This window comes from Pleurodeles waltl, chromosome 6 (assembly GCF_031143425.1).
Source record: "Pleurodeles waltl isolate 20211129_DDA chromosome 6, aPleWal1.hap1.20221129, whole genome shotgun sequence".
Taxonomy (NCBI): Eukaryota; Metazoa; Chordata; class Amphibia; order Caudata; family Salamandridae; genus Pleurodeles; species Pleurodeles waltl.
The window spans coordinates 1,040,446,364-1,040,474,065 of record NC_090445.1 but is presented as its reverse complement, the minus strand read 5'-3'; positions in this window follow the sequence as shown (position 1 = coordinate 1,040,474,065).

Genomic DNA, 27,702 nt, shown 5'->3' with positions numbered 1-27,702 from the left:
GTGTCCCTGGATGGGGGGAGACTTGCCCGATTTCTTCCTTATAACATCAGACTCCTGGGTCATCAACATTGTGAAGAAGGGGTATGCTCTTCCCTTTCGGGAATTCCCTGCTTCCCATCCTTCTGTTCAGACGATCATCTTCTGTTGCTTCAACAGGAGGTATTATCCCTTTTGTCAAAAGGCGCAGTGGAGTTGGTTCCGGAGCAGGAGAGGGGTCAGGGCTGTTATTCAAGATACTTCCTGATTCCCAAAAAGGTTGGTCGGTTGAGGCCAATCCTGGACCTGAGAATTTTGAATTGGTTCCTCAAATAGGAAAAGTTCAAAATGCTGACCCTATCACAGGTTCTTTTGGCGTTGAACGAAGGAGATTGGATGTTGTCTGTCGATTTGCAGGATGCGTACTTCCATTTTCCGATCCTCAAATCGCACGTGAAGTATCTCCGGTTTGTAGTGGGGTCGCAGCATTATCAGTTTGCGGTCCTCCCGTTTGGTCTTACTTCAGCACCTCGAGTCTTCACAAAGGTGATGGCGGTGGTTGCGGCAGAGCTCAGAAGAAGAGGGATAGCGGTGTTTCCCTATCTGGATGATTGGTTGATCAAAGCCAAGACTCCAGAACCCGTGCGGCGTCACCTGCAGTCGACAACTCAGTTGTTGTTCGACCTGGGTTTTTCAATCAATGTGCCCAAATCTTACCTGGAGCCCTCTCAACGCCTCCTGTTCATAGGGGCAGTACTGGACACTACATTGAATCAGGCCTTTTCTCCGCCCCAGCGGGTTCAGGACATTCAGGCGTTGATTCCAATGTTTCAAAATGGAGCGGTAGTTCCAGTCCTCAAGGTCCTGCGTCTGCTCGGTCTGTTTGCTTCTTGCATACTGCTGGTCACTCATGCACGCTGGCACATGAGGGCTCTTCAGTGGTGCGTCCGCACAGGCAGTGGTTTCAGCACAAAGGAAATCTCGAGGATTCGATCAGGATCTCCAGAGACACTGCTGTGGATCTTCAGTGGTGGGCTGCGGTCGGCAACCTGTCGCAAGGAAGGCCGTTCTCGCTGCCTCCGCCAGTGGCCACAGTTGTAACGGATGCTTCCACTCTAGGGTGGGGAGCTCATCTGGGGGACCTGGAGATCAAAGGCCTTTGGTCTCCAGTAGAACAGAGGTTTCACATCAATCTGTTGGAATTGCGGGCGGTACGTCTGGCACTCAAGGCCTTCCTCCCTTCCCTTTGCGGTCAGTCAGTACAGGTCCTGACGGACAACACTACCGCAATGTGGTATATAAACAAGCAGGGAGGAGTGGGGTCGTATCTTCTCGGCAGAGAAGCTCTTCGACTCTGGTCCTGGCTTCAGGACCACAAGATTTGCTTGGTAGTAAATCATTTGGCCGGGGTTCTGAACGTACCTGCGGATGTTCTCAGTCGACGCATCTCGGTCGACTACGAGTGGCGTCTTCATCCGGATCTGGTTCTTTACATCTTCCAGATGTGGGGCTGTCCGCAGATAGATCTGTTTGCTACTCAGGAGTACGCGCAGTGCCTGTTGTTTTGCAGCCTCCAGTATCCGGTGCAAGGAGCTTTGGGGGACGTGTTTCAGATGTCCTGGAAGGGTCAGTTGCTTTACGCGTTTCCTCCCATACTCCTAATTCCTCGAGTTCTGAGGAAGATCCGCCAAGACGGGGCCCAGGTCATCTTGATAGCCCCGACTGGCCGAGAAGGGTCTGGTATTCGGACCTTCTCCAACTCTCTCTGTGCTCTCCGCTCCGTCTTCCTTGCAGGGTAGACCTCATCTCGCAGTCGCAGGGGCAGATTCTACACCCCCACCTCCAGAGTCTACACCTTTATGCCTGGAGATTGAACGGGGCAATCTGAGTGCTTTTTCTCTCCCGCCAGAAGTGGTGGATGTTATTTTATCGGCCAGGCGACACTCCACCAAATCGATCTATGCAAGCAGGTGGGCCAGATTTGTAGGTTGGTGTGGAGAGAACCAAATTAATCCCTTAAAGGCTCACTTGTCTGACATATTATTATTTGCTCTTTCCTTGGCACAGAGGGTTTGTGCAGTTGCCACAGTTAAGGGCTATTTATCAGCGCTGTCGGCTTTTCTGTGCCTCCCAGATCAACCCTCCTTGTTTAAATCACCACTTATTTTGAGGTTCATTAAGGGTCTCACTAATAGGTATCCGCCCACTCCGTTTGTTATGCCACAGTGGGATCTTAATTTAGTATTGACATTTCTGATGGGATCGCCATTTGAGCCAATGCACTCTTGTTCTTTGCGTTTGCTGGTCTTAAAAACTGTATTTTTGGTAGCCATAACATCAGCCAGAAGAGTGAGTGAGCTTCAGGCTCTTAGTGTAGAGTCTCCATACCTTTCCTTCTTTAGAGACAAAGGCGGTCATTCTGACTTTGGCGGGCGGCGGAGGCCGCCCGCCAAAGTCCCGCCGTCAGAATACCGCTGCGCGGTCAAAAGACCGCCGCAGTAATTCTGAGTTTCCCGCTGGGCTGGCGGGCGACCGCCAGAAGGCCGCCCGCCAGCCGAGTGGGAAACCCCCTTCCATGAGGATGCCGGCTCCGAATGGAGCCGGCGGAGTGGAAGGGGTGCGACGGGTGCAGTTGCACCCGTCGCGATTTTCAGTGTCTGCTTGGCAGACACTGAAAATCTTGGTGGGGCCCTGTTAGGGGGCCCCTGCAGTGCCCATGCCATTGGCATGGACACTGCAGGGGCCCCCAGGGGCCCCACAACACCCGTTACCGCCAGCCAGGTTCTGGCAGTCAAAACCGCCAGAGCCAGGCTGGCGGTAAGGGGGTCGGAATCCCCATGGCGGCGCTGCCTGCAGCGCCACCATGGAGGATTCCCTTGGGCAGCGGGAAACCGGCGGGACACCGCCGGTTTCCCGTTTCTGACCGCGGCGTTACAATGCCTATGGGAGCACCCCAAAGTGGTGTTAAGGACCAAGGCAGCTTTCCTCCCGAAGGTTGTTACACCCTTTCACTTGGGACAGTCTATTACTCTCTCTTCCTTTTATCCTCCGCCTCATTCGTCCAAGGAGGAAGAGAGGCTCCACCGATTGGATCCATGAAGAGCATTGAGCTTCTTTGTCGACAGGATGAGGGAGTTCAGGCAAGACGATCAGCTCTTCGTTGGATCCGTGGGGAAGAGGAAAGGCAGAGCAGTCCACAAGAGAACGCTATCCAGGTGGGTCATTCTCTGTATCAAGCTTTGTTATTCCTTAGCGAAGAAAGAACCACCTGTGGGGCTTCGAGCTCATTCCACGAGAGTTAAGGCTGCTTCATCGGCCTTGGTTAGGGGTGTTCCTGTGGTTGACATCTGTAAGGTGGCAACTTGGGCATCCCTTCATACTTTTGTCAAACATTATTGTTTGGACTCGGAGGTCAGGAGGGATGGCCATTTTGCATGCTTTGTGTTGCAGGATTTCTTGGTTTGACCATTCAGGCACCCACCTCCGGAGGTAGTACTGCTTTGGGACTCTATTCTTTAGGTGAGGAATCCACAGGTAGGTGCATCCATCAGAAGAATAAGTTACTTACCTTTGGTAACGCTTTTTCTGGTGGATACACTGACTACCTGTGGATTCCTCACGGTCCCACCCGCCTCCCCGTTGCCTGGCTGGTCTTACCACGAAATCCGTGGGTGAGCACCGTTGTATTGTATATTTGTATATAATTGGATCATGTACATAATGATGGCATGTATATATGTATTTCTTGCTCTGATTTATATAATTCAAGGAAACATGGATGAACTTGACTGGTATATTTGTTTCCATATGAAGGTGTTGTTGCCGTTAGTTTCTTTTTATTTGTATTGTAATAAATGTTGCAGTTTCACTTTACTTGATGTGATTATGTTCTCTTCAAGGTCAATGTTCACCTGTTCGCCTCAAAGGCACGTAAAAAATGGTGATAACTGATGTCTGCACGTCGACGAGGGCTTCTTATTGCCTAGATGACGTCAACTCGTCGCGTGGAGTCGGGCAATTGTGACATCATCTTCGACGTGCAGAGCTAGAAGAAAATTTCCGTAGAAGCTGGCGCATGGGGAAAATTCTTTAGGTGAGGAATCCACAGGTAGTCAATGTATCCACCAGAAAAAGCGTTACCGAAGGTAAGTAACTTATTCTTTTGGCAGCTCAGAGACGAATTTTGGAATGAATCAGGGTTATCCTTCACAGATCGGAGTCGGATTCAGCTTGTGAATGTGTGCTTTCAGTAGTGTGAGATGATATATTCCTATGGCAAATAAAATGAGTCAACCTGAACCTCAACCAGTTGTGGGTGAATGACTTCAAAGTCTAGTGCATGTGGCCAAAGGGATGTAGTGAATTAATCTACTAGAAAGGTATGCATATCCATTGTTTGGCAAAGTATTTGATTACCGGTGCTCTGTCATTCCAGACATGTCCACGGCTGCACTTAATGTGTATCAAGAGTTCTTTCAATATTTTCAGTTGTATGGTAGGGCATGTTAGGTCTTGGTGGAGTTTTCTGTTATGCTCATATTGGGACAATTAAATGGTATGTCCCTGCTGTGCTTGAGGTGAAGGCAATATCCTGTTTAATGTGTACTGGTGGATGCTGTGTATGTTTTGCACAATTATGGACGGCGAGACGCTGGGGATGCTAGCTAGAAAAAAATGGGATAGCAGAACAAAAAGTTAAGTATCTAACTGCTAAATCTTCCCCATAACAAAAATGTTTGAAAAGAGTCTGAACATTCCACCTATGTTTACATTTCTCAAAGAGTCCCATAAGGAGTTGTTCTTGAAAACTGATCATTTACAAGGCCTGTCAGAGACACTAGACCCACAGATCCTGCCTCATAATTGGGACCTGATGTCAGTCCTAGCCTCAGACTTCAACAAACTCAGGGCAGCTAGTCAAGAGGTTCAGCTCTCTCCGATCTCTCAGGCATACAGATGCCTGGGTGATGCTTACATGTCTCAGGACCAATGGGTCCCTAGGCCAGAAGAGTTAGTTGAGCCAGCAGCGTTATTCAAATCTGCTGCACCTATGCAGTCCTTGCCGTACCCACAAAACAAGTCACAAAGGTAGATGTCCATGCTCAGCTTGCAACTGTCCCAAGGGATTTTGATGACACAAGTGTAGGAAAGTACCATCTTGCCTGGCATGTTACCCCCATTTTTACTCTATGTATGTTTGTTTTGGCCTATGTGTCACTGAGATCCTGCTAGTAAGGTCCCCAGTGCTCATAAAGTATGCCCTGTATGTGTTCCCTGTGTGGTGCCTAACTGTATCACTGAGGCTCTGCTAACCAGAACCTCAGTGTTTATGCTCTCTCTGCTTTTAAAATTGTCACTGCAGGCTAGTGACTAATTTTAGCAAGTCTGATTGGCACACTAGAACACCCATATAATTCCCTAATATATGGTACCTAGGTACCCAGGGTATTGGGGTTCCAGGAGATCCCTATGGGCTGCAGCATTTCTTTGCCACCTATAGGGAGCTCAGACAAATCTTACACAGGACTGCCACTGCAGCCTGAGTGAAATAACGTCCACGTTATTTCACAGCCATTTTACACTGCACTGAAGCAACTTATAAGTCACCTATATATCTAACCCTCGCTTAGTGAAGGTTAGGTGTAAAGTTACTTAGTGTGAGGGAACCCAGGCACTACCCAAGGTGCCCCCACATTGTTCAGGGCAATTTCCCCGAACTGTGTGAGTGCGGGGTCACCATTACACGTATGCACTACATGTAGGTCAATACCTATATGTAGCGTCACCATGGTAACTCCAAACAATGCCATGTCTAGGATCATGAAATTGTCACCCTAATACCATCCTGGTATTCGGGGGACAATTCCATGCATCCCTGGGGCTCCAGCATAGAGCCCGGGTACTGCCAAACTAACTCTCTGGGGTTTTCCCTGCAACTACCACTGCTGCCAATCCTCAGACAGGTTTCTGCCCCCCTGGGGCCCGGGCAGCCCAGTCCCAGGAAGGCAGAACAAAGGATTTCCTCTGAGAGAGGGTGTTACACCCTCTCCCTTTAGGAATAGGTGTTAAGGGCCTGAGTGGAGTAGCCTCTCCTGGCCTCTGGAAATGATTTGAAGGGCACAGATGGTGCCCTCCTTGCATGAGCCAGTCTACACCGGTTCAGGGATCCCCCTAGCCCTGCTCTGGCACGAAACTGGACAAAGGAAAGGGAAGTGACCACTCCCCTGTGCCCAGAGCTCCTCCAGTGTGTCCCAGACCTCTGCCACCTTGAATGCAGAGGTGTGAGGGCACAATGGACACCTCTGAGTGGCCAGTGCCAGCAGGTGACATCAGAGACCCCTCCTGATAGGTGCTTACCTTTCTCTGTTGCCAATCCTCCTCTGAGGGCTATTTAGGGTCTCTCCTGTGGGTATCTCACCAGAAAACGAATTCAAGAGCTCACCAGAGATCCTCTGCACTTCCCTCTTCGACTTCTGCCAAGGGTCGATCGCTGACTGCTCCAGGACACCTGCATAACCGCAACAAAGTAACAAGAATACTACCAGCAACATTGTAGCGCCGCATCCTGCCGGCTTTCTCGACTGTTTCCTGGTGGTGCATGCTCTGAGGGCTGTCTGCCTTCACCCTGCACTGGAAGCCAAGAAGAAATCTCCCGTGGGTCGACGGAATCTTCCCCCTGCTAACATAGGCACCAAACATCTGCATCACCAGTCCTCTGGGTCCCCTCTCATCCTAATGAGCGTGGTCCCTGGAACACAGGAGCTGGGTCCAAGTGTCTTCGACAGTCCAGTGGCCCTTCAGTCCAAATTTGGTGAAGGTAAGTCCTTGCCTCCCATGCCAGACAGTAATCCTGTGTACTGCGTGAACTGCAGCTGCTAGGGCTTCTGTTCACTTTTGCAAGACTTCCTTTGTGCACAGCCTAGCCCAGGTCCCCAGCACTCCGTCCTGCATTGCCCAACTCACTGAGTTGGACTCTGACATAGTGGGACCCTCTTTTGTTGCTCTGAGTCAACCATCATCCTCAGATCTTCTAAGTGCCTGTTCAGGTACTTCTGCAGGTGCTGCCTGCTTCTGCATGGGCTCTCTGTGTTGCTGAGCGTCCCCTCTGTCTCCTCCTCCAAGGGGCGACTTCCTGGTCCTTTCTGAGCCATAGCAGCACCCAAAATCTTTAACCGCAACTCTTGCAGCTAGCACGGCTTGTTTGCAGTCTTTCTGCGTAGAAACAACTCTGCATCCTCCAACACGTCGTGGGACATCTTCTGACCAAAGGAGAAGTTCCTGGCACCTTCCGTTGTTGCAGAATCTTCGGCTTCTTCCACCCCGAGGCAGCCCTTTTGCACCTTCATCCGGGGTTTAGTGGGCTCCTGCCCCCCGGACACTTGCGTGCCTCTTGGACTTGGTCCCCTTTCTTTACAGGTCCTCAGGTCTAGGAATCCGTCTTCAGTGTTTTGCAGTCAGTTGTTGTCCTTGCAGAATCCCCTATCTCGTCTTTACTGTCTTACTGGGGTAGTAGGGTAACTTTACTCCTACTTTTCAGGGTCTTGGGGTGGGGAATCTTGGACACCCTTAGTGTTTTCTTACACTCCCAGTGACCCTCTACACACTACACTAAGTCTGGAGGCCATTCGTGGTTCGCATTCCACTTTTGGTGTATATGGTTTGTGTTGCCCCAAGTCTATTTCTCCCTATTGCATTCTATTGTGTTCTACATTGTTTGCACTACTTTTCTAACTGTTACTTACCTGATTTTGGCTTGTGTGTGTATATCTTGTGTATATTACTTACCTCCTAAGGAAGTATATTCTCTGAGAATACTTTTGGCATATTGTCACTAAAATAAAGTACCTTTATTTTTAGTAACTCTGAATATTGTGCTTTCTTATGAGATAGTGCTAAGTTATATAAGTGGTATAGTAGGAGCTTTGCATGTCTCCTAGTTCAGCCTAAGCTGCTCTGCTATAGCTACCTCTATCGGCCTAAGCTGCTAGAAGAACTCTAATCTACTAATAAGGAATAACTGGACCTGGCACAAGGTGTAAGTACCACAAGGTACCCACTATAAGCCAGGCCAGCCTCCTACAACAAGTAACTGTCTAAGAATGCTTTCACCTCACTGGAAACGTAACCCAGTCAGTAACCCTTCAACACTGCAGTTAAAGCTGCCTCTGTTCTCATCAGCATTAAGCATGTCTAATGATATTGACCAAGCGCCAATACGGCCAGACTTAACTACCTCTATTAGGTCAACACTCGACACATGGCAGAGACCATTAAAGGTCCATTATGCTGGCAATGGAGCAGGAAAAAGACAGAACTCTTACAAACACTAAAATAATGGTAGGCCCTTCTGACCGCTCTTGGCTCACAAATCTGTCATCAGCAGAGCTACCACCGCCTGAAGACCCACTGAGTAAGGAACACAGTGAACATAGTGAAAGCTGGGACACCTGGCTCCTTCTGTTAAAAACTTTTCAAGCATCTGTAGAAGCCTTAAGTTACCTATCGGCCCAACTTGTGCTGCAAATAGATCTCACTAATATTCTTGCCATACATGTTTTATGCATCAACTCTAAACTGTCAAAATAAAACAACTTATTCATCGAAGCCCAGACAGCTACACATCTTAAACAAAAGTCTTGCTCGTGCTTTCCTATCATAGACAAACTGGGAACCCTACCAGACACTCTAAACCTAGTCCTTGCAGACTTAAAAACCAGCGTGTGTTACCTCCCAAAGACAGACCATCAAACTGATGACACAAAGGTAAAAGCGGTAATAAAGCAGGCTATTGCCCCCAGCCTCTCAATCAGGGGTCATCAGGGTCAGCAAGTGATCAGCGATTGGGATCCAACATAATAAAAAACCAGAAAGAGGCAACACCCTCAAAGGAATTCCCTCAAACCAACATAGCACCCTCAAACGTGCCTCTTACAAAGTGACAAAAGAAAAGACTTAGAAAGCTAGGAACAAGTCTGCTGTGCAACTAATGGGACTCGCAAGATCTCCAATCACCACAATACCTAAAAAGCTCTACTCATTTTTTACACAAAATAACACAGCAAAGAATGCATCACTTGGGAACACCAGTTTAGATTAAAAATGGTGCTGCGAAGAAGCTGCTCAGTCTAGAGCAGTACTTCTGCGCACCTCAGAAAAATCCACCTTAAGACTCGCCAATCAAGAGAACAAGCAGAATTTTGTCACAACTCCTGGCCTTATACCAAATTAAAAAAATGCTCTTAATCAAGGAACCCCTCCTAGGAACCTCACCATAGATGCTTCAAAACACCACTCTCAAAGTATTACATCTAATACAAAGGGACCTACTCCAACTGGATCAGCATCTCCCTTTCATCAGCACAGTGAAACAAGGCATGTCTTTTATAACAAATTTGAGCCTAAGGGTAACCAGGGTACCCTGAACAGGGGAACATTTTAAAACTGTTTGAGGCCCTCCCTCCTCAGACCCATATTGCCTCCAAGGACAATACATCAGTCAAATTCATGATATACAATAGGCTTCTCTTGAAAGAATCCACAGTGGTGACCTTTTCATCACCAGCAATTCAGACCTCAGTCCTCCACGAGACAGAGGCCTTTAAGGAATGGGGCATAAAAATCTATGTCCTGTGCCACCCTTGCTACCCTGCTCTTCAAGCACTAATAACCCCACCTAAGAAAAGCACTGTCAATCTGCCTACCTTTTCGGCGTTGAGAGGAGCAAGTACCAACTCACCAGTCTATGCTGAAGTTCCAGTCGAAGTTGAATAATAACAAATAACACCAAGAGCCCAGATTGGGGTTTACTCTCAGGTACCTTAAACATGAGGAGCAGACATTGACATTGCAACAAAGGAGAGGGGATGCACCCCTCAAGCTTGAAACTATGCTCCAGGAGCATTTCTGGTTTGGAAAGGACATTAGGGATTGATTACTATTTTCCCTCCTAGAACCAATCCGATGTAATTGCCCTCCAGGAGACATGGGTAGTCTCACCACCCAGCGTTCAAGGCAACTCATTCCATTATAAACTAGCAAAAAAAAAAAAAAAACGGTTGCTCGGCTGGGGGGGTGACAACATACATCACACTGTCCCTGGCAGATAAAATAGAGAGGCCATTGGAGACCGACCCAGGCATTCTGATCACACTTATCATTGGTCTAACCCACAAGTGGGCCTTGACCATAATAAATGTTTATATTCTACCCACTCCAACCATAAAAAACATAATATAGAAAATCAATGTAATCATTCTTATTCAAATGCAACGTGCACTGGAACTAGTTATTTCAACATGAAACTGATAATCTCTGGAGAAACTGATGATTTCCTTATCCAACAGAACAACTACTGGAACATACAGTCCCAGGTGACAAACCTCAAGTATCAGAAGAACAAATGCAGGCAAAAGTTTTTATTAAACGGTAGAGCTCCTGATGACTCCCAGCAAATCTCACTTACATTACCCACACACTGAGTACATTATTGACTACACCTTCCTATTGCTCTCTCTATTTCCTGTCATTCGTTTTTTTCAAATTGCGGAGCGCTGCAATAGCGACCACCTCCCACAAATACTGGTCTTAGACCTTAGAAGAGAGGTCATTGAGAGCAGGCCTCCCACATTGGGCTTTCAGCTTACCATAAACTATAAGAGTTGTCTGAAGTTGTCTGAAGAAGTTGTCTGTCGCAAGGCGAAGAAAAAAACTTAATCAAGGCTGTCTGGGCTGATCAGAGAAAAGACACAGATGATTTTTGCACTAAGCTGCTCCATGAGAGCAAGCAATTCAATGCAAGACATTTTTGGCTAACTGTGACAGCAACAGGCGCTAGAGAATATTTCTATCATCAAAGGTGCTGGGTTGCTTTTCTAATGAAACAATTCTTGACAGCAAACTATCCATTGCCTGTCCTACATTGATGCCACCAGTCAACTCAGCCCCTCCCTGTAAAGAGCTTTCAATAGCATCGATTTCCCAACAGGTAGACATCTTAGAGGCAAACCGAACTGTTAACCTGGGCATACATGACAGGCAGTTCTAGCATGGAGACCACAGCCCACATGTTCAACCTACTTCAGACACAGACTCGTATTTTCCCCTCAAATTAGAAGGAGCTCAACTGTCTGAACAAGACATTGTAAAAGTCATCATTAAAGGCAGGAAGGATGGAGCACCTGGGCTAAATGGAACACCTCAGGCCATCTACAAACACGATATTGCAATAAGGAGCAACTGGCTCCTCCCTGCTCTAGTGTAGTTTAAATGGGCATCATCCCTGACTCATGGTGAGGGTCAGTCATCACCCCACTGCACAAAGGAGGAAACAAGAAGTCACCAGAAAACTTTCCCTTCATTCTGCTTCTAGACAATGAAGCAAAATACTTCACATCTCTTGTCCTGCACAATCTGACTGACTGGGCAGTAGCAAACCAAATCATTCCAATAACTCAATCTAGCTTCAGGAGGGGTCCTGGCATACATCACACACATCTTGACCCTGTCCAATCCACTAGACCAAAAAGGAAAGGAGAATTGTACAACTTATCTTTGGTTTGTTGAGTACAAGTTAGCCTTTGACTGTGTAAATTGAATAAAGCTCTGGAAGAAGCTCAGGGCTTGGAACATCCCCTCACACTTGCTCAGAATTATTGAATCACTCCCTAGCCAATCATGGGTGCGGACCAAAATTGGTGACGGCTCTATAACTTTCCAATCACTACATGACTGACCTCTCCCCTGCTCTTGACAAAACCAACAGCCACACTCTTCATCTAGGCACACTAGCACTGAACAATTCACAATATGTGCAAAACGTGGTCTTGTGTAAATTAACCAAAGTAGGCCTGCAAAGATTGATGAATACACTGCACTTTCGTGCAACATTAAACGATCTGGTCATCAACCAAAATAACACAAAGGTGATGATGGTTAGCAAGGATATCAAGAAAAATGTAAGCTGGTAACTTGGCACACATGTTCTAGAGACAGTAAAAATATACAATTACCTAGGGGTAGTGTTAGATGATAAGGGAATGGCCAAACAACAGCTCCATGCCATTGCACACAACAGCAATGTTCTAATTGCTGCTTTCAATACCCTGTGGAAGAGGGTAAAAGGTCCAAAAGTTGATCCACTTTTGAAGGTGATGCTGGCAAAAATTCGGCCAATATTAACCTATGGCAGCAAGGCCCTTTTCAGCCATGATGCAGCCCTACTGGATAAACTTCAATCAAAAGTCTACTGTCATGTGTTAAACTCAGCACAAGGCTCTTCTTCAAGTCAAATTCAGCTAGAGTTCGGCCCCATGAGACATTCAATCAGGCAGCAGGGTGAAATAGTCAAGTCCTGTCTCAGATTTAAATGTGCAAAGCCAAATACTTTAAACATCTATCTTTGGTCAGCAATCAACAACGTGGGTAGCTGCAATCATAACAGCAGCCTTAAAGAGTGCCTCGATCAATCATTGGTTCATGTGCACTTGGGGACCTCTGGGCTCTGCCACTTCATATAAAGTTTCTAAAAATAGATAATTCAGAAATGGTCAAAATCTCCTTCTTAAATGACAAAGAGGAGCTTACAAAAAAGGACATGGTTATTAATAGCTTTCCAAGGCTAGCAAGAGCAACATAATTAACCTGCACTTATGCGGTTCATTTGCAATGTTGCCTGGGCTACCCACCCACACTAACAGTAAAACCTGCTTGGCTGTACTCCACCGTTTATGCAGTTTAAAGAAAGAGAAACTCCTACACCTAGCCTACATTTGCCCTGCGATCGCCATGGAGAGGAGGCACCTTCTTAAGTCTTCATGAAAAAGTAAAAGGATCCATACTTGCGGACTGGCCATCAAATCCTGTCTAGAGCCCGACAACCCCACTCTGAACTGCCATTTTAGTAAATTTTTACATACATTTGAACAAAAATTAACTAAAAAAGTTATTGAGCGCATCAAGGTGCAGTAAAAATGGGTGTTAGACAGGGGACTGGCTATAAACACTAACACCAAGATTTGAGTCTCCCTAGCGGCTTAAAGATCTTCCTGACAAAATCATAATAAACTGGGCCAGGCTGCCAGCCGAAAGACAGTCATTAAAATCAAAACCTTGTGCTATCCTAGTCCATTAGAATCTCTGGAAATGGATGGACATTTGAACTTAACTGGCTGTGCACTTTTATGACTCTAAAAGAGCTGCTTACAAAGACTCTGATTTGCGGGCCTGCACTCTACGAGCCATAAGTCAGTTTGATAAGATTCCAACTTGCATGCCTACACTTTAAAAACATCTCTTACCCCTTTGAACTCCTAAGGACCTCTCAAATAAGGTAAGACACCTGGGCCAGGTTGCACTTAGATATAGAACTTAGGGCCAGATGTAGCAAGGCTTTTGCGCCTCGCAAACGGCGAAAAACGTCGGAAAATGCGTTTCCAACTCGCAAATAGGAAGGGGTGTTCCCTTCCTATTTGCGACTCGCAACGCGATGCAAGTTGATTTGCGACCGCGAAAGCGGTCGCAAATGAACTCGCAGTTACCATCCACTTCAAGTGGATGGTAACTCATTCGCAAAAGGGAAGGGGTCCCCATGGGACCCCTTCCCCTTTGTGAATGATCAGAAAAATATTTTTTCAGAGCAGGCAGTGGTCCTATGGACCACTGCCTGCTCTGAAAAAAACCGAAACAAAAGGTTTCGTTTTTTTTTCTAAGTGCAGCTCGTTTTCCTTTAAGGAAAACGGGCTGCAGATAGAAATAAAAAACTGCTTTATTGCAAAAGCAGTCACGGACATGGAGGTCTGCTGTCTCCAGCAGGCCACCATCCCCGTGAGTGCCCAGACTCGCAATGGGGTCGCAAACTGCGACCCACCTCATTAATATTAATGAGGTGGGTCTTTGCGACCCCATTGCAGGCGCAGAAGGTGTCTGAGACACCTTTCTGCATGGCAAATTGCGAGTTGCAATTTGCAAGTCGCTGGGACTCGCAAATTGCAAGTCGCAATTTGCTTTCTTCCTACATTTGGCCCTTAGTGTTGTTTTTATTTCCACAAAAAAGTCTGTTTAAAATTTTACCTTGGGCATCTGCACTTTAAATCAGGTCTTCGAGAGACACAGGTGACATGTCTGACAACCTGCATTCAGCATTTACACACTTTAAAACAGCTAATCTGCACGTATGCACTTTAAAAATTATTTTAATCCTCTTGGACCTCCCAATAAGGTTGTGACTCATTGGTCAGGCAGCCAGCCAGGGAAAAGACATGAATCTCATAACTTTTGGGCTGCCCTGGCACCCTGGTATCCTCCGACAAAGTTGTGTGCATGAACCAAGGACAGGTGTGTGTTGCTGTCTAACTTCATGAAGCAGCTTGTTAGCACTTTTTTCACCCCGTAATTTCTACTTTAAACTAGACTCTTGGGAGGGCTCTAGACAAATTCAATTTTTGATTACAGGTTTGCCTATGAATTTTAATTATTTATGCTTTCGTTTGTAAGATGTTTAATTAATCAATACAAATAAATTAAGTAAAGGCATGAATAAAGATGTTTGATGGTGTGGGCATAGTCTTAGTCACTGCACCTAAGGATCAACAGATTCCCTCCCAGACTATGTTGCTGGTAAAATGATGACTACAGTTATGATGAAGGGTGTCTTTGAGTGAATCGTTTTTCTCTCATCTTTTACCTGTGAGTCATGTGACTCTATACTCCTACCCTCCCACCCATCCGACCAGAGTGGCAGCACTTTTGACAGTAACACTATCAATATTCTAAGCAAACTGAAGCCCCACTTCATTACAAATGTTAAGACAATGTTTTGCAGTGGCGGATGGATTTAATTTACTCAAGATTTAGATCCATGTTGAGCTATTGCATTCATATGCTTTCTGGTTCAGGTTGATGTAGCAGCTCAATTTTAATTCCAGCACACAAGAAAACCCTGAACCTTGTGGAGAGGGACACTCTGGGGGTCATTCCTACATTGGCGGGCGGTGGTCGCCGCCCGCCAAGCGGGAACCGCCGAATGACCGCACCGCGGTCAAAAGACCGTGGCGGCCATTCTGGCTTTCCCGCTGGGCTGGCGGGTGACTGCCAGAAGGCCGCCCGCCGGCCCAGCGGGAAACCCCCTTCTACGAGGATGCCGGCTCCGAATGGAGCCGGCGGAGTCGAAGGGGTGCGACGGGTGCAGTGGCACCCGTCGCGATTTTCAGTGTCTGCTTTGCAGACACTGAAAATCTTAGTGGGGCCCCCAGGGGCCCCACGACACCCGTTACCGCCATCCTGTTCCTGGCGGTGAAAACCGCCAGGAACAGGATGGCGTTAAGGGGGTCGGAATCCCCATGGTGGCGCTGCAAGCAGAGCCGCCATGGAGGATTCCCTGGGCCAGGGGTAAACCGGCGGGAAACCGCCGGTTGCCCTTTTCTGACCGCGGCTTTACTGCCGCGGTCAAAATGGCCAAGGAAGCACCGCCAGCCTGTTGGCGGTGCTTCTGTCATTTTAGCCCTGGCGGTCGCCGACCGCCAGGGTTAGAATGACCCCCTCTGTCTCAAAGAACACTATTCTTCATAAAAGTGGAAAAACTAGCTACACAAATGCTGTTAATGTAATATGTTTCAATTATATGTGAATGTTTACCTCAGTCATTTGTTTAATTATAATTGGATTATGTTGCTTTATTTGCTATGAATCCCCCATCAGTTGTGAAGGCCTATTTTTTAAAAGAAAGCCCTGTTTTTCCTCATTTTACATCACTGGTGACAGCAAGCTTAGTTATTTAGACTGGGATAGCATACATCTTCATTGTACAGTGTGATTCAGAATGGTTGTTGAGCATTCCACAATAAAAGGATGACGCAAAGTTGCTGATGAGCTAATTTCAGGTTTGATCTATACACAAGGCATTTAAGTGGAATTCAAAAAGTGAGGGGTCACTTAATGAGACTGAGGGAAACTGGGCTCCTGGTTGACTGGGGTATGAACCCTAGTCAAGCACTAACCACTATACTAATCAGGGTAAGGCACAAGCAACCCTAATTGAACCTGTGCTCACCCCCTGGTAGCTTCTCATAGAGCAGTCAGGCTTAGGCAATGTGTAAAGTATTTGTGCAACACTTCAAACAGGAAAACAGTGAAAAACTGCTAAAAAAATATTCCAGGCCATGTAAGAAAAATAAAACTTACTTTAATAAATAAAACAAGGCCGAAGTGACAAAACTCCAATAAGTAGAGCTGGAGATATTGAATTTAAAAGTTTTGCAAAAGAATAGTGGCAAAAAGCAGAAAGTGCTACTGGGGTATCTGGTCGCACCAGACCCAAACAAAGTCATAAGCCCAGGCCAACCATGATGGAGTGCAGGATGGCTACAGGGACCCATTTTGCCTGTTGCAGAGTGTTGGCATGGATTCACGTCGAAGATGTGTCACATAGCCGAGGCAATGCGCAGGTCCCGGGATGCCGTGAGGCTGAGGTGTGAGATCCTGCTGCTTCGATGTCGAGAATCCTGTCGACAAGGCCTATGACTTGATGGTGAGTGTCGGATATGAGTTGCACAGTTGAGGGGATGCATTGATTCTGATAAGTGATTCAGAGTTTCATTGTCGTTGTGGAGGGTCTCTTCAAAGGGAGATGCGAGGTGCATGCACCAGGAAAAACTTCATTCAGTGGCAGTTCCAAAAGCGATGTGTCAAATCCGATATGCGGGATGTGAGGAAGATGTGAGTATTTTGGGACAGGTCTAATCCATACAGCAACTGCAATATGTCAGTTCTGCTTGAGAATGCACTGCTCAGTCAAAGAGATGTATTGGTTCTGCTCGAGGATGTGTCACTAAGCAGAAATGATGAATCAGTTCTGCTGCAAGCACTTTAGGCGCACTTCCAAGGGACCAGGACTGGCACCACTTGGCAGGGTAGACTCACAAATGGCAGAGACCAGGTGTGAAAGCAGCATGGTTGGAAGGATTTTATGTCCCTGTGAATTCAGACCAGGAGGCCAGCCATCTAGCCCTTGGAGTGACTCTCTGTTCTGGGTTCAAGTGATGCAGGTCCAGTCCTTCTTCGCCAGACAAGAGGGTAGCAGGCTGCAGGTCAGCAGAGAAGAGCAGCAGTCCAGCAGATGGCAGTCCCTGTAGCAGCACAACAGTTCTTCTTCCGGGCAAAGTATCCACAGGTCCAGAAATATACTGAAGTGATGGTGTATGAGGTCCAGTACTTATACCCAGTTGTGCCTTTAAAATGGGTGGACATCAAAGACAGGCCTTTGAAGTGTACAGAGGACCTTCTCTACCTGTTGTGGCTCCAGACTCACTACAAGGGCATATGCAGCCCGTTGTGTGGGGACAGGACACAGCCTTTTCAGGTAGCCCATCAAGTCACACCTAAGCTCCCATTGAGAGTTACTGTCTGGTGTGGATACACAAAGCTCAGCTGTCTCCCACCCCAGACATGTTATCAGAGACAGGCAGCAGGCCCCAAATGGCTAATGTAAGAAAATGCAAGCCTTCTAAAAGTGGCATTTTCAGAACTCCAATTTAAAATCCAACTTCACCATAAGATGTGTTTTTAAATTGTAATTCCAAAGACACCAAACTTGAAAGAATTATCTTTTCTCATTTGTAAATGATGCTTATAAATTGTAATAAGGCAACTCCTATGTTATCCTATGGAAGAGATAGGCCTTGCAGTAGTGAAAAACACATTTAGGGGTTTTTGACATCCAGGACATGTAAACATAAAAGTACATGTCCTGCTTTTTAAATACATTATACTCTGCACTCTCGACTGTCTAGGGCCAACGCTAGGGGTGACTTATATGTATTAAAAAGTAAGGTTTGGGCTAGGAAAAAGGATTATTTTTCCAGGCCGAAATTGCAGTTCAAATCTGCACACATAGCCTCTGCAATGACAGGCCATGGTTAAAGAGATACTTAAGTGGGTGGCACAATTAGTGTTGCAGACCCTCTAGTAGCATTTAATTTACAGACCCTGGCCCTGAGTCCCGTTACCAGGGACATATAAGTGAATTAAATATGGCAATTGGAAATTAGCCAATACTACCATGTTTAAAGGAGAAAGCACAATCATTTTAGCACTCATTAGCAGTGGGAAAGTGTGCAGAGTCCTAATACCAGCAAAACAAATTCATCAGAGAAGGGAGGAGGAAGGCAAAATGTTTGGGGTTGGCCCAGCAAAAAGGCCCATTTCCAACAGGAACTTAATATATTTAATTAGGGGCGTGGCTTAAACGCATAAACTATATTTCTGTGTTCCATGTAATGCAGCACTGGACTGGTATTTTGGTGCAATCTTAAGTGAAACAAGTGAAATATAAACAGGGACCAAATAGGGCGTGTCCAAGATGGCGACCGGGTCGGACGTATAAACCGCAGCTCCGACCCGGCCTATAATTAGGATCCTGTAAAAAGACGTCCTGATCCGCTACGGGGGTGACAACCATCCCCCCCCAGTTGCGGAACCAGCGGAGCGGCGGCGGCGTTGCGCACAGACCTGAGGGAGCTGCCAGGACGCCTAACTCGCGCCAGGACCAAGGGACGCTCGCGGCGCCCTCCTCTGCCGCGTGATCGCGCTGTGAGGCACCTGTGCGCTTCTGGTATGAAAAACTGAGGCGGCCGGAGCCGCGCTAGCTTTGGATTGCGGAGCTCCCAAGAGGCGGTAAGTGCGAGCCTCGGGGACTCCCGCCCCGGCGTATGCCCGATCGGAGGATACCGGGCGGACTGAACAGTGTGCTCCGAAGACCTCCTGTATCCTTCTAGAGGACAGGTAGGCCCTTGGCTGGCAGAGTTAATGGCTGGAAAACCGTCGGATACATAGTAATATTGTTACTAAAGGGGCGAAAACAACGCGATTTAGCCATAGTAGGCTGTAGCAACGTGAGAGCGTGCCGGATCATCACAACAGGGGCAAGCAAGGAAAAGTAGTGCCTAGTAGGCAGATCGACGAAGAGCCGATGCCACAACAGCAGAGAAATTAACTGCAGTAGGAACAGTCCTTGGTAACGCCGGCCGGCGAGTGCGTAGTGTAGAAAAAAGGGAGGCCGCCTGGCGTCCACAGGCACCGTGCCGTAGTTTAACTCCTATACATCGCAAGAGACACGCCACCGACGCCGCTGAACTTAGCCTCTGAGACAAAACTAAACAACACAACGCTGAATTCAGAGTTCAGCAATAACTTTAAACGTGAGCCATCTGATGGGAAAACCAAAGACCCCGCGTGTGCCCCCTGAAACCATGGATCCAACCAAACCGCCTCTATCATCCGGGGCCACAGACACATACCAAACCCTTCAGAAAATGGAAGAGACATTGCAAACGCACTCAACACAATTCGAAAAAGTGCTGCAAGCCATACTGGATACTAAAACAACTCTGGAAGCGAAGATTGGCTCAATTACAGAAGATGTTAACCTGCTTCGTGCGGACCAGCAGGTGCTGGCAGAAAAGGTCGCTGAGCTTGAAAAAGACACGTCACACCTTACACCATCTATGTTAGAAGTTAAATCCCAATTAAGCGCCATAACAGCAGAAGTTGAGACACTTAAACGAAGAGCCGAAGAAGCCGAAGGCAGATCGCGCCGAAATAATATCCGGTTTGTGGGATTTCCGGAGCGCGCTGAGGGCCCAAATACAGAACTATTTATCGAAAAATTGGTGACTGAAACGGTGTTGAAAAATAATGTTCCAAAGTTCTTTTCAATAGAACGCGCCCACAGGATACCGGGCAGACCCCCACCACTGGGTGCCTATCCACGTCCCCTCATAGCAAAACTACCGAACTACCGCAACAGAGACCTTATACTACAACTATTCCGAAAATTGAACCCAATACACTTTGAGAACACGCAAATAATCACACGCAAATAATCACCTATCCGGACTTCACAGGGGAGGTACAAAAAAAACGAAACTCATTTTACCGGATCAAAGAGCGTCTCAGAGAGCACAATATTAAGTACTCCTTGCTGTTCCCCGCTAAACTCCGAATACAAGACAACACTCGTACTCTATTTTTCACTACTCCTGAAGACGCATGGACATGGCTTCATGCAAAAGGACTAGCTGACCCTCCACCCCCTAATGACAAAAGCCTACCCCTGAGAAATAAACGTAAACCTCGCAGTAAACAAGGCAACAAACCTTCCCCTGAACAATCACGAGTTGAACGATCGCTACTGCTACAGTCTGCGCAGCGTTTTGCCAATGTATCACCAACATCTTTCTCTGAGCAATCAGAAGCAGAACCTGAACTAGAGTTAAACTCCGACTCAACGGAAACTGACCGGGCCCAAACCTCACTCCACGAACAGCAGATGACATTTGTTAAATACTTGTTCCCATACACAGGATGCCATTTCATCTGCTGTTCCTAATTAGACACTGTCGTCGTTTGTAATTGCATAAATACTTTCCTTGTCTTGTGTACACGGCTCGCTACCGCTCAGGTCTGGCAATGACACAATATACGCAAAATAGGCCGGATCTAAATCACTTAACCACCCGTAGCCATGGAACACCCTCCGCACTATATGTATTGACATGTACTAATTATAGAGCGTCACACCACAATGTAAACCTTAAAAGTAGGTCACACATTTCAGTAACTAAGAGGCTAGTTGATGGGTATAGATATCAAATAACAAAGAAAATTGGGCTTGCGCAACCACGAGTGGTATCCCCTCAGAATATCTTACTCAAATCCCATGGCATCCCAAAATAAGCACTACGCTACACAATACAAAACCTTAACATGGAATGTAAAGGGCATGGCTTCCGCAAGTAAAAGACAACGGATTTATACATATCTTAGGAGGCACCAGATACACATAGCCATGTTGCAAGAGACCCACTTAGATAAATCCTCATTGGCATTTACTAAAACAAAGTGGAAAGGACAATTATATAGGACCACCTTTTCGTCATATGCCAGAGGAACTGGAATCTGGATAGCTCCCGGGGTCCCATATACTGTGTCCCGCAAACAGTGCGACCCAAACAGGCGGTACGTAGTTTTAGAAGGCACTCTAGACGGCGACCCATTAGCCCTGGTAACTTTATACACTCCTAATACAAATCAGCGTGACTTTCTAGGGACATTAGGCAGTAGCATGTTCAGCGACCCCGCAATAGATGCCGTATGGGGCGGAGACTTCAACTGCGTTCTGGATATCCTGAAAGACCGCTCTATCCCCCCACTGGAACGCGCCCCGGCTAAACGTGCATCACTTGATCTGATAGAATGGGCTGCTAACAACAGGCTAACTGAAATATGGAGAACCTCCCATCCCACATTACGCGAGTACTCATTCTAATCACCAGTACACAAACTCTACACTAGGCTGGATATGTTCTTCGCTACATCTAACATAATCCCAAAGGTAACTACATCTGGCTACCTAGCCCGCACTATATCAGACCATAATCCACATTACTCCATGTTGTTATGGGGCTATATTCATGCCCGCATTCCAACGTGGCACCTACAGCCAGACGCCTTGACTGACCTCCCCTTTAACACAGAATTGGCCACATGCCTGTCGACCTATTTCTCTCTAAATAAAAATACAACATCAACCCGAGCTACTGAATGGGATGCCCATAAAGTAGTAGTTAGAGGGCATTGCCTGGCAGCATCGGTGGGCATTAAGAAAATGCTGTCCTCAGAATTATTAAAATTGGAAGCCAAAATACATAGGGCGGAGATTGAAGTCTCAACAAATAATACACCGCCAGAAACAATTATATCACTGAAAGCAAAATACAGAGAAACGGACAATAGTCTTGGTAGACATGATTATAGACATTTTAAAACAAGACAACATGCCGAGGGGGACAGATCGGGCAAACTACTGGCGTGGTTGGTGCGTCAATCACCGCAATCGTCGCCGATAGGAGCTATCAAACTACAAACAGGAATAGAGGTCAACACTGAAGCTGACATCAACAAGGCCTTCTATACGTATTATCACACGTTATACCAATCTTCTATCCCTCCCACAGAACAGCAACTGACCGAATTCCTAACTCAGATTCCCCAAAACTCGAGCATCGTCAACAACGATGATATCCTAGACGGCCCCATCACTATTGAAGAGCTTAGCTTGGCCCTCTCTCAGATGGCACGAGGCAAGACCCCTGGCACAGATGGTTTACCACCAGAATATTATAACTCGCAAAGCACTCACCTGTTACAACCCCTGTTAGAGGTGTTTAATTAAGCGCGTAATAGAAAACAATTGCCAGAATCCATGAGGGAAGCATTAATAGTGGTTCTACCAAAACCGGGGCGGGATCCTTTGGATGTCAGATCATATAGACCACTCTCTTTGTTGAACACTGATTGCAAACTTCTGGGAAAAATCCTAGCAAATAGATTGCTCCCCCATCTACCAAACTTAATACACCCCGACCAGTCGGGATTTATCCCGGGAAGAAACACTTTTATTAATATAAGGCGCCTAATTCGTATTATGCACAATACCACTGACCCAGATAGTGTGACTGTGTCACTAGATATCGAGAAGGCGTTTGACACGCTGGGCTGGGAATATCTATTTAGCACCCTCAAGAAGTTTGGATTCCGGAGTGGCTTCATCAATTGGATTACCACACTGTACTCCAAACCAACAGCCTGAGTTAAAACCGGCCAGGTAGTGTCGGAAGCCTTCCCTATGAACAGAGGAACCAGACAAGGCTGCCCGCTTTCACCATTGCTATTCGCAATAGCTATGGAACCACTTGCAATTAAGTTCAGGAGATACGCACATAAATGGGGTATAAGGGAGTTCGATACATATCACATAATTTCCTTGTACGCAGATGACGCCCTGGTATATTTAGGCAATCACTCTGACTCCCTGCCTAAGATAATGCATATACTAGATAGGTTCGCTCTTGTATCTGGCTTACGTGTGAACTGGTCTAAATCCTGTATCTTTCCCCTCACTTGTTTGCCCCCCGAACAACAAGCACCACCCCCCATGCACCAACTACCATGGTCGTACCCAACCTTCAAGTATTTGGGTGTCCAAGTGTATCATTCTATGGCAGACCTAAGGGAAGGTAACCTAGATAGGCTGCTTCGCTCCACCCGAGGCTCCTTGGCATTTTGGAGTTCCTTGCCCCTATCGCCCATGTGCCGGATAGCAATAGTCAAGATGCTAATATTACCGAGATTCTTATATTATTTCTCGGCACTCCCGTTGGCCTTACCACGCTCGTTTTTCCACAAAGTACATTCCCTACTAACTGACTTACACTGGGGCAGAGACAGACGCAGAGTAGCCCTAAACACCACGCAATACCCATAAGAGGAAGGTAGCTTGGGTATGCCGAACCTTGAGCTATATTATGCAGCAGCCCAACTTCAATGGGTCACTAAATGGCTCAACGAGCCGTCCAACACAGAGGTTACAGCAATAATGGATTACATAACCCCTACACAGATATTGGCATGGTTATTAACAGGTCTCCCTCACCTACTTCACAATACTCCCCTGCTTAGCTCGGCCAGACATTGCTGGAAGAGATATGTACAAGGCAAAATGCAACCCATCCCCTATTCTCCCTTAATCCCAGTATCACAGCTACCGGGCTTCCACGCCTTATCCTCTCATCATGACGTACAAGCAGTTAATACCCTGAACACAGGAGACCTATATAATGAACCCAGAGCAATCAAGTTCGCAGATCTGACGGCTGCGGGGGTAATGCAGCCACGAGCCTTTCTGACATTCAATGCCATCAATAATCTCCTACGCAACATATGTGGCTGCGGTCAAAATGAACCAAATGAATCCCTCCTACTCTCTGCAATACTTTCTATGGGAGAGGCAAAACACACTGTTACTAAACTATACAAAATCCTCCTAACAAGAAGCTGTAAAGCTCTAACCCAGGTCAAACATCGTTGGGATTCCGCTCTTCCTAAACCAATTGCACAAAAATCCTGGGACACAGCCCTCACTTCGATCAAGTCCGTATCTCGCAACTTTAGACTAAGATACACGCAATTTAATTATGTGCATCAGGCTTATCTCTCCCCAGCTCATATTCATAAAATATACCCAGGGGCTAACTCCATATGCCCAAGATGCGCTACCCCTGCAGCAACTTTCTATCATATGGTCTGAGAATGCCACACAATCAACACTGGCTGGAACCAAATTGTCACTACAACTATAGACCAATCAGGCCAACCGCTTACCCAGACTCCAGAATCCTGTCTACTTAATATACGACACCGCACAAAAAAAGATAAACATGTCCACAAGTTTGTAGATTTAGCATTCGTAACATACAAACGGCTGATAGCTACACATTGGAAGGCCCCAAATGCCCCTCCCCATTCCCTCTGGCTACGTGACCTGCATGATTACACATTGGCGGAATCTCAAACTCTGAGGCAATCACAGCATAGAGATAAGACACGAGGTGGGATTGAAAATTGGGATCTCTTTGTAGTTAGAATTGAATCTAGGGATGACAAATACCCACCATGAGTTATACCCTTCAATAATCTTAAGATACGCTATCCCTAAATCTATACATATTAACTGAATCTGCCAAGAATAGATCCAAACTATTGCACCACTAGGCCTAGCCCACACCACATTTACCCATCGACCACCCCACGACACAGCTATCCCCCTATACCAAAGAGCACATACAGAAATGTAGCCCTCGGAGCCTGTACAGCTACATGCTCCCACTATCATAATGGACGCCAAAGTATATATCTAAGAATATTAATCATCATGTCAAATGTTACTAGTTATAGAATGTTTACGGAAAGCCAGTACACTGAAATATAACTATGCTGAGCAATGTAATGTACAAACGTTAGAAGTTAGGTGACTTTTCACCAAAATGTATGTAGTGTACTGCTATTTCCAGACCTTGTTTTATATTATGTTCAATAAACAGATTTAAAAAAAAAAAAAAAAACAGGGACCAAATCTCTGATATGGACTACCTTAATGTTTTTACATTAATTGTTCAGAACTCGATCAGTGTCATTTGCCAGTAACATTAAGGATGGGATTACAGGGCCCAATAGGGATGCATTTCAATGTCAGTTTTTAATTAATCCTTGGTGTGAGACCCAGAGGGACCCTTCCAACTTAAACTTGTGCCGTAAACTAGTTCCAATTCTGGGCACATCTAATTTCCAATATAATGTTCTGCCAACTGGACCTTAGAAGATTCAAGAATACTTCTTCTTTCTTAATACTTCAGAAATGTAGTGCCTTTAAATGCTCAGTAATGTTATTATCCTGCCAATTTTGTATTCCATGGGCTGCCATTATATACTCTGACCACATATCAAGAACTGTATACCTCAGTGGGCATAAGCATATGTGGTGTGCACAAGTTTAACTTTCACAGCACCACCTTTATAAGGTCACTGTGGAGACTGGGAGCACCAATATATTTGCATTTTAAACTGAATATAAAGCGTTCTACTTATCACATTAGTCTGATAATAATTGTCAACACCAAAACTATGAACTTTTAATGTTTTAGGACACTAACATGAGTGTGTATTACTAATTTACAATGCGTTTTATAGTATCACTCAAAAATGAATTCACCTTCCTTCTACCGTCATTCTTCCTACTCCCTTAATTTAATGTAACTATTAACATTATTGCAAAAATAAGAACTGCGAAAAAAGAATATGCTCTTGGCTTGTCAGTATTTCTGTGTTTTTCTTCTTCTTAAAATCTTATATAAAAGACATCCTGGTGCCTTTGTATTTTATAACATTTCCATCATCAGTAATAAGCTTTGCTGTTAAAACTTGAGTAGTGTGCTCTTCGCATATCCTTTGAAAATGTTGTTTTGTAATTATGAGTCTCATTCATGGATCTTTTGTCACCTCTCGAAATAGATGTAAAATTGTACAGAAAAAAGCAAGGCAGCGGGAGTATCCGTTTCAAGTAACAACAATATAAATTATGTATTACTGCCTAGCCGTACTAGTCAGTTTTAAAAAGAAATGCTTTGGGCTCTGGGTCTTTGCATCTCCAACTTTTGCTTTTTTATCCTTCTTCATTTATTTTTGTAACGCCACCCAAGAAATATCAAGTTTTAAACAAGTTTGGAGAAGCTCTAATATTCGTGAAATTGCAATTATTTATGGTAGTCTATTGCTCTTCCTCACCTGATTCCATATGTCTTGCCCATCCAATCACCTTATTCTGATATACTTAGTGGTCCTGGCCCCTTGATATACCTCTGCAAAAAAATGTTGTCCAGAGGATTTCACTTTTGATATGTGTTTTTGTATCATTGGAGAAGTAATTTAGCTTGGGTAGACCTTGTTAATTCTGGCCGATTTTCCTGGACTACATTTTTAGAAATGGCAGGTGCATTGCAGTAACAATGTAATATTTCAGGAACCGTGAGACCTATATACTTAATTTTTGTGTCAAAACAAAGGTTTTAGGGGTCAAGTAGTCTTATAAAGACAGAATAAAATTCCTCAGAGAAACCCATCTGCCACTTTCCAAAATGGCAGCTCTATATTGATGTGTTTTAGCCAAAATATTGGTAATTCATCTTTTATTGTTTTGTTTCAGGTTTTCCTTTGATTCAAATTCACAAACATGAGTGAAGCAGGTGGTAGCAAAGGATCTTTACCTTCTGAAAGAGTTTTTTTAGCTACAAAACCTGAGGACTCCTTCAGCAAAGCAAATGTGTCATATGGCAAACTAATCCAAAAGAAAAGCTAACTTCAACTTGGCTGGGCAGAAAAGAGTTTGAGATGCTGCAGAATTACGGGAAGACAAAGTTCACAAAAGATTGAAACTCATGAGTGAAGAAGATCAAATATTTTCTCACTGTAACAACAAGTGCTACAAGTTGTACACAATGGAAAAAAGCCTGAAAAAAATCAGTAAAAAAATAGTAGAAACCAGTGAATCAGAACAAGAATCTGAGTCTTCTGAGAAAGCGTCAGTAAACAAATCCAATCCCCATTCACTTAGAAGATCAATATCTACCCCTCGTCCACCTTCAACAACTGATCAGTAAGCAGAGGATCTTTGATGTGTTTTCTGTGGTTTATCAGCAAAAGGGAAAGAACTCTGCACGTGCACTCTGATTCATGAAATTTAGACAATTCAATCAAATGAAGGCAGAAATTGCTCAATTTACTGGGTGCAAAAGCGATATTGCCCTCTGATCCTGGGATGTGAGCACAAAAAGATAACAAAAAAGCCTCCCTCCAACCTGTGGGACATCCCTCCTATGCACTTTCCAAAAAATCAAGTGTTCACCATCAAAATGTAAACAAAATAGCTATCTGTTGAAAAACAAGGAAAATACATTTTTTTCAGTATCTTTGTCAGTCATTAAAGGTGAAATCCCACAATAATCACAGTGGAAACTTCTTGTTTCATCATGCCTTCACAGCTCAAATATTCCTCAAACTGTTCAGATCAATTACCCAATGTATTTCAGGCAAGGCCCTTCATCAGGGGAAACATTTCTTAAAGGAATGCCATGAGCAGAAGAATTTTCGGAGTAATTAGGCTGATACCACACTGAGATATGCTCATGTAAATAAATGAGAAATGTAGAAAGTACTGTGTTTACACCAAACAACACAAAAGAAACTGGTAGTGACTGACACAAATAAAAAGCAAGCCAGCGCTCCTGCACTCTGTGTCCCCATGTGGAGTACCCTAGACTAGAAAACTGAAAACGGTAACTC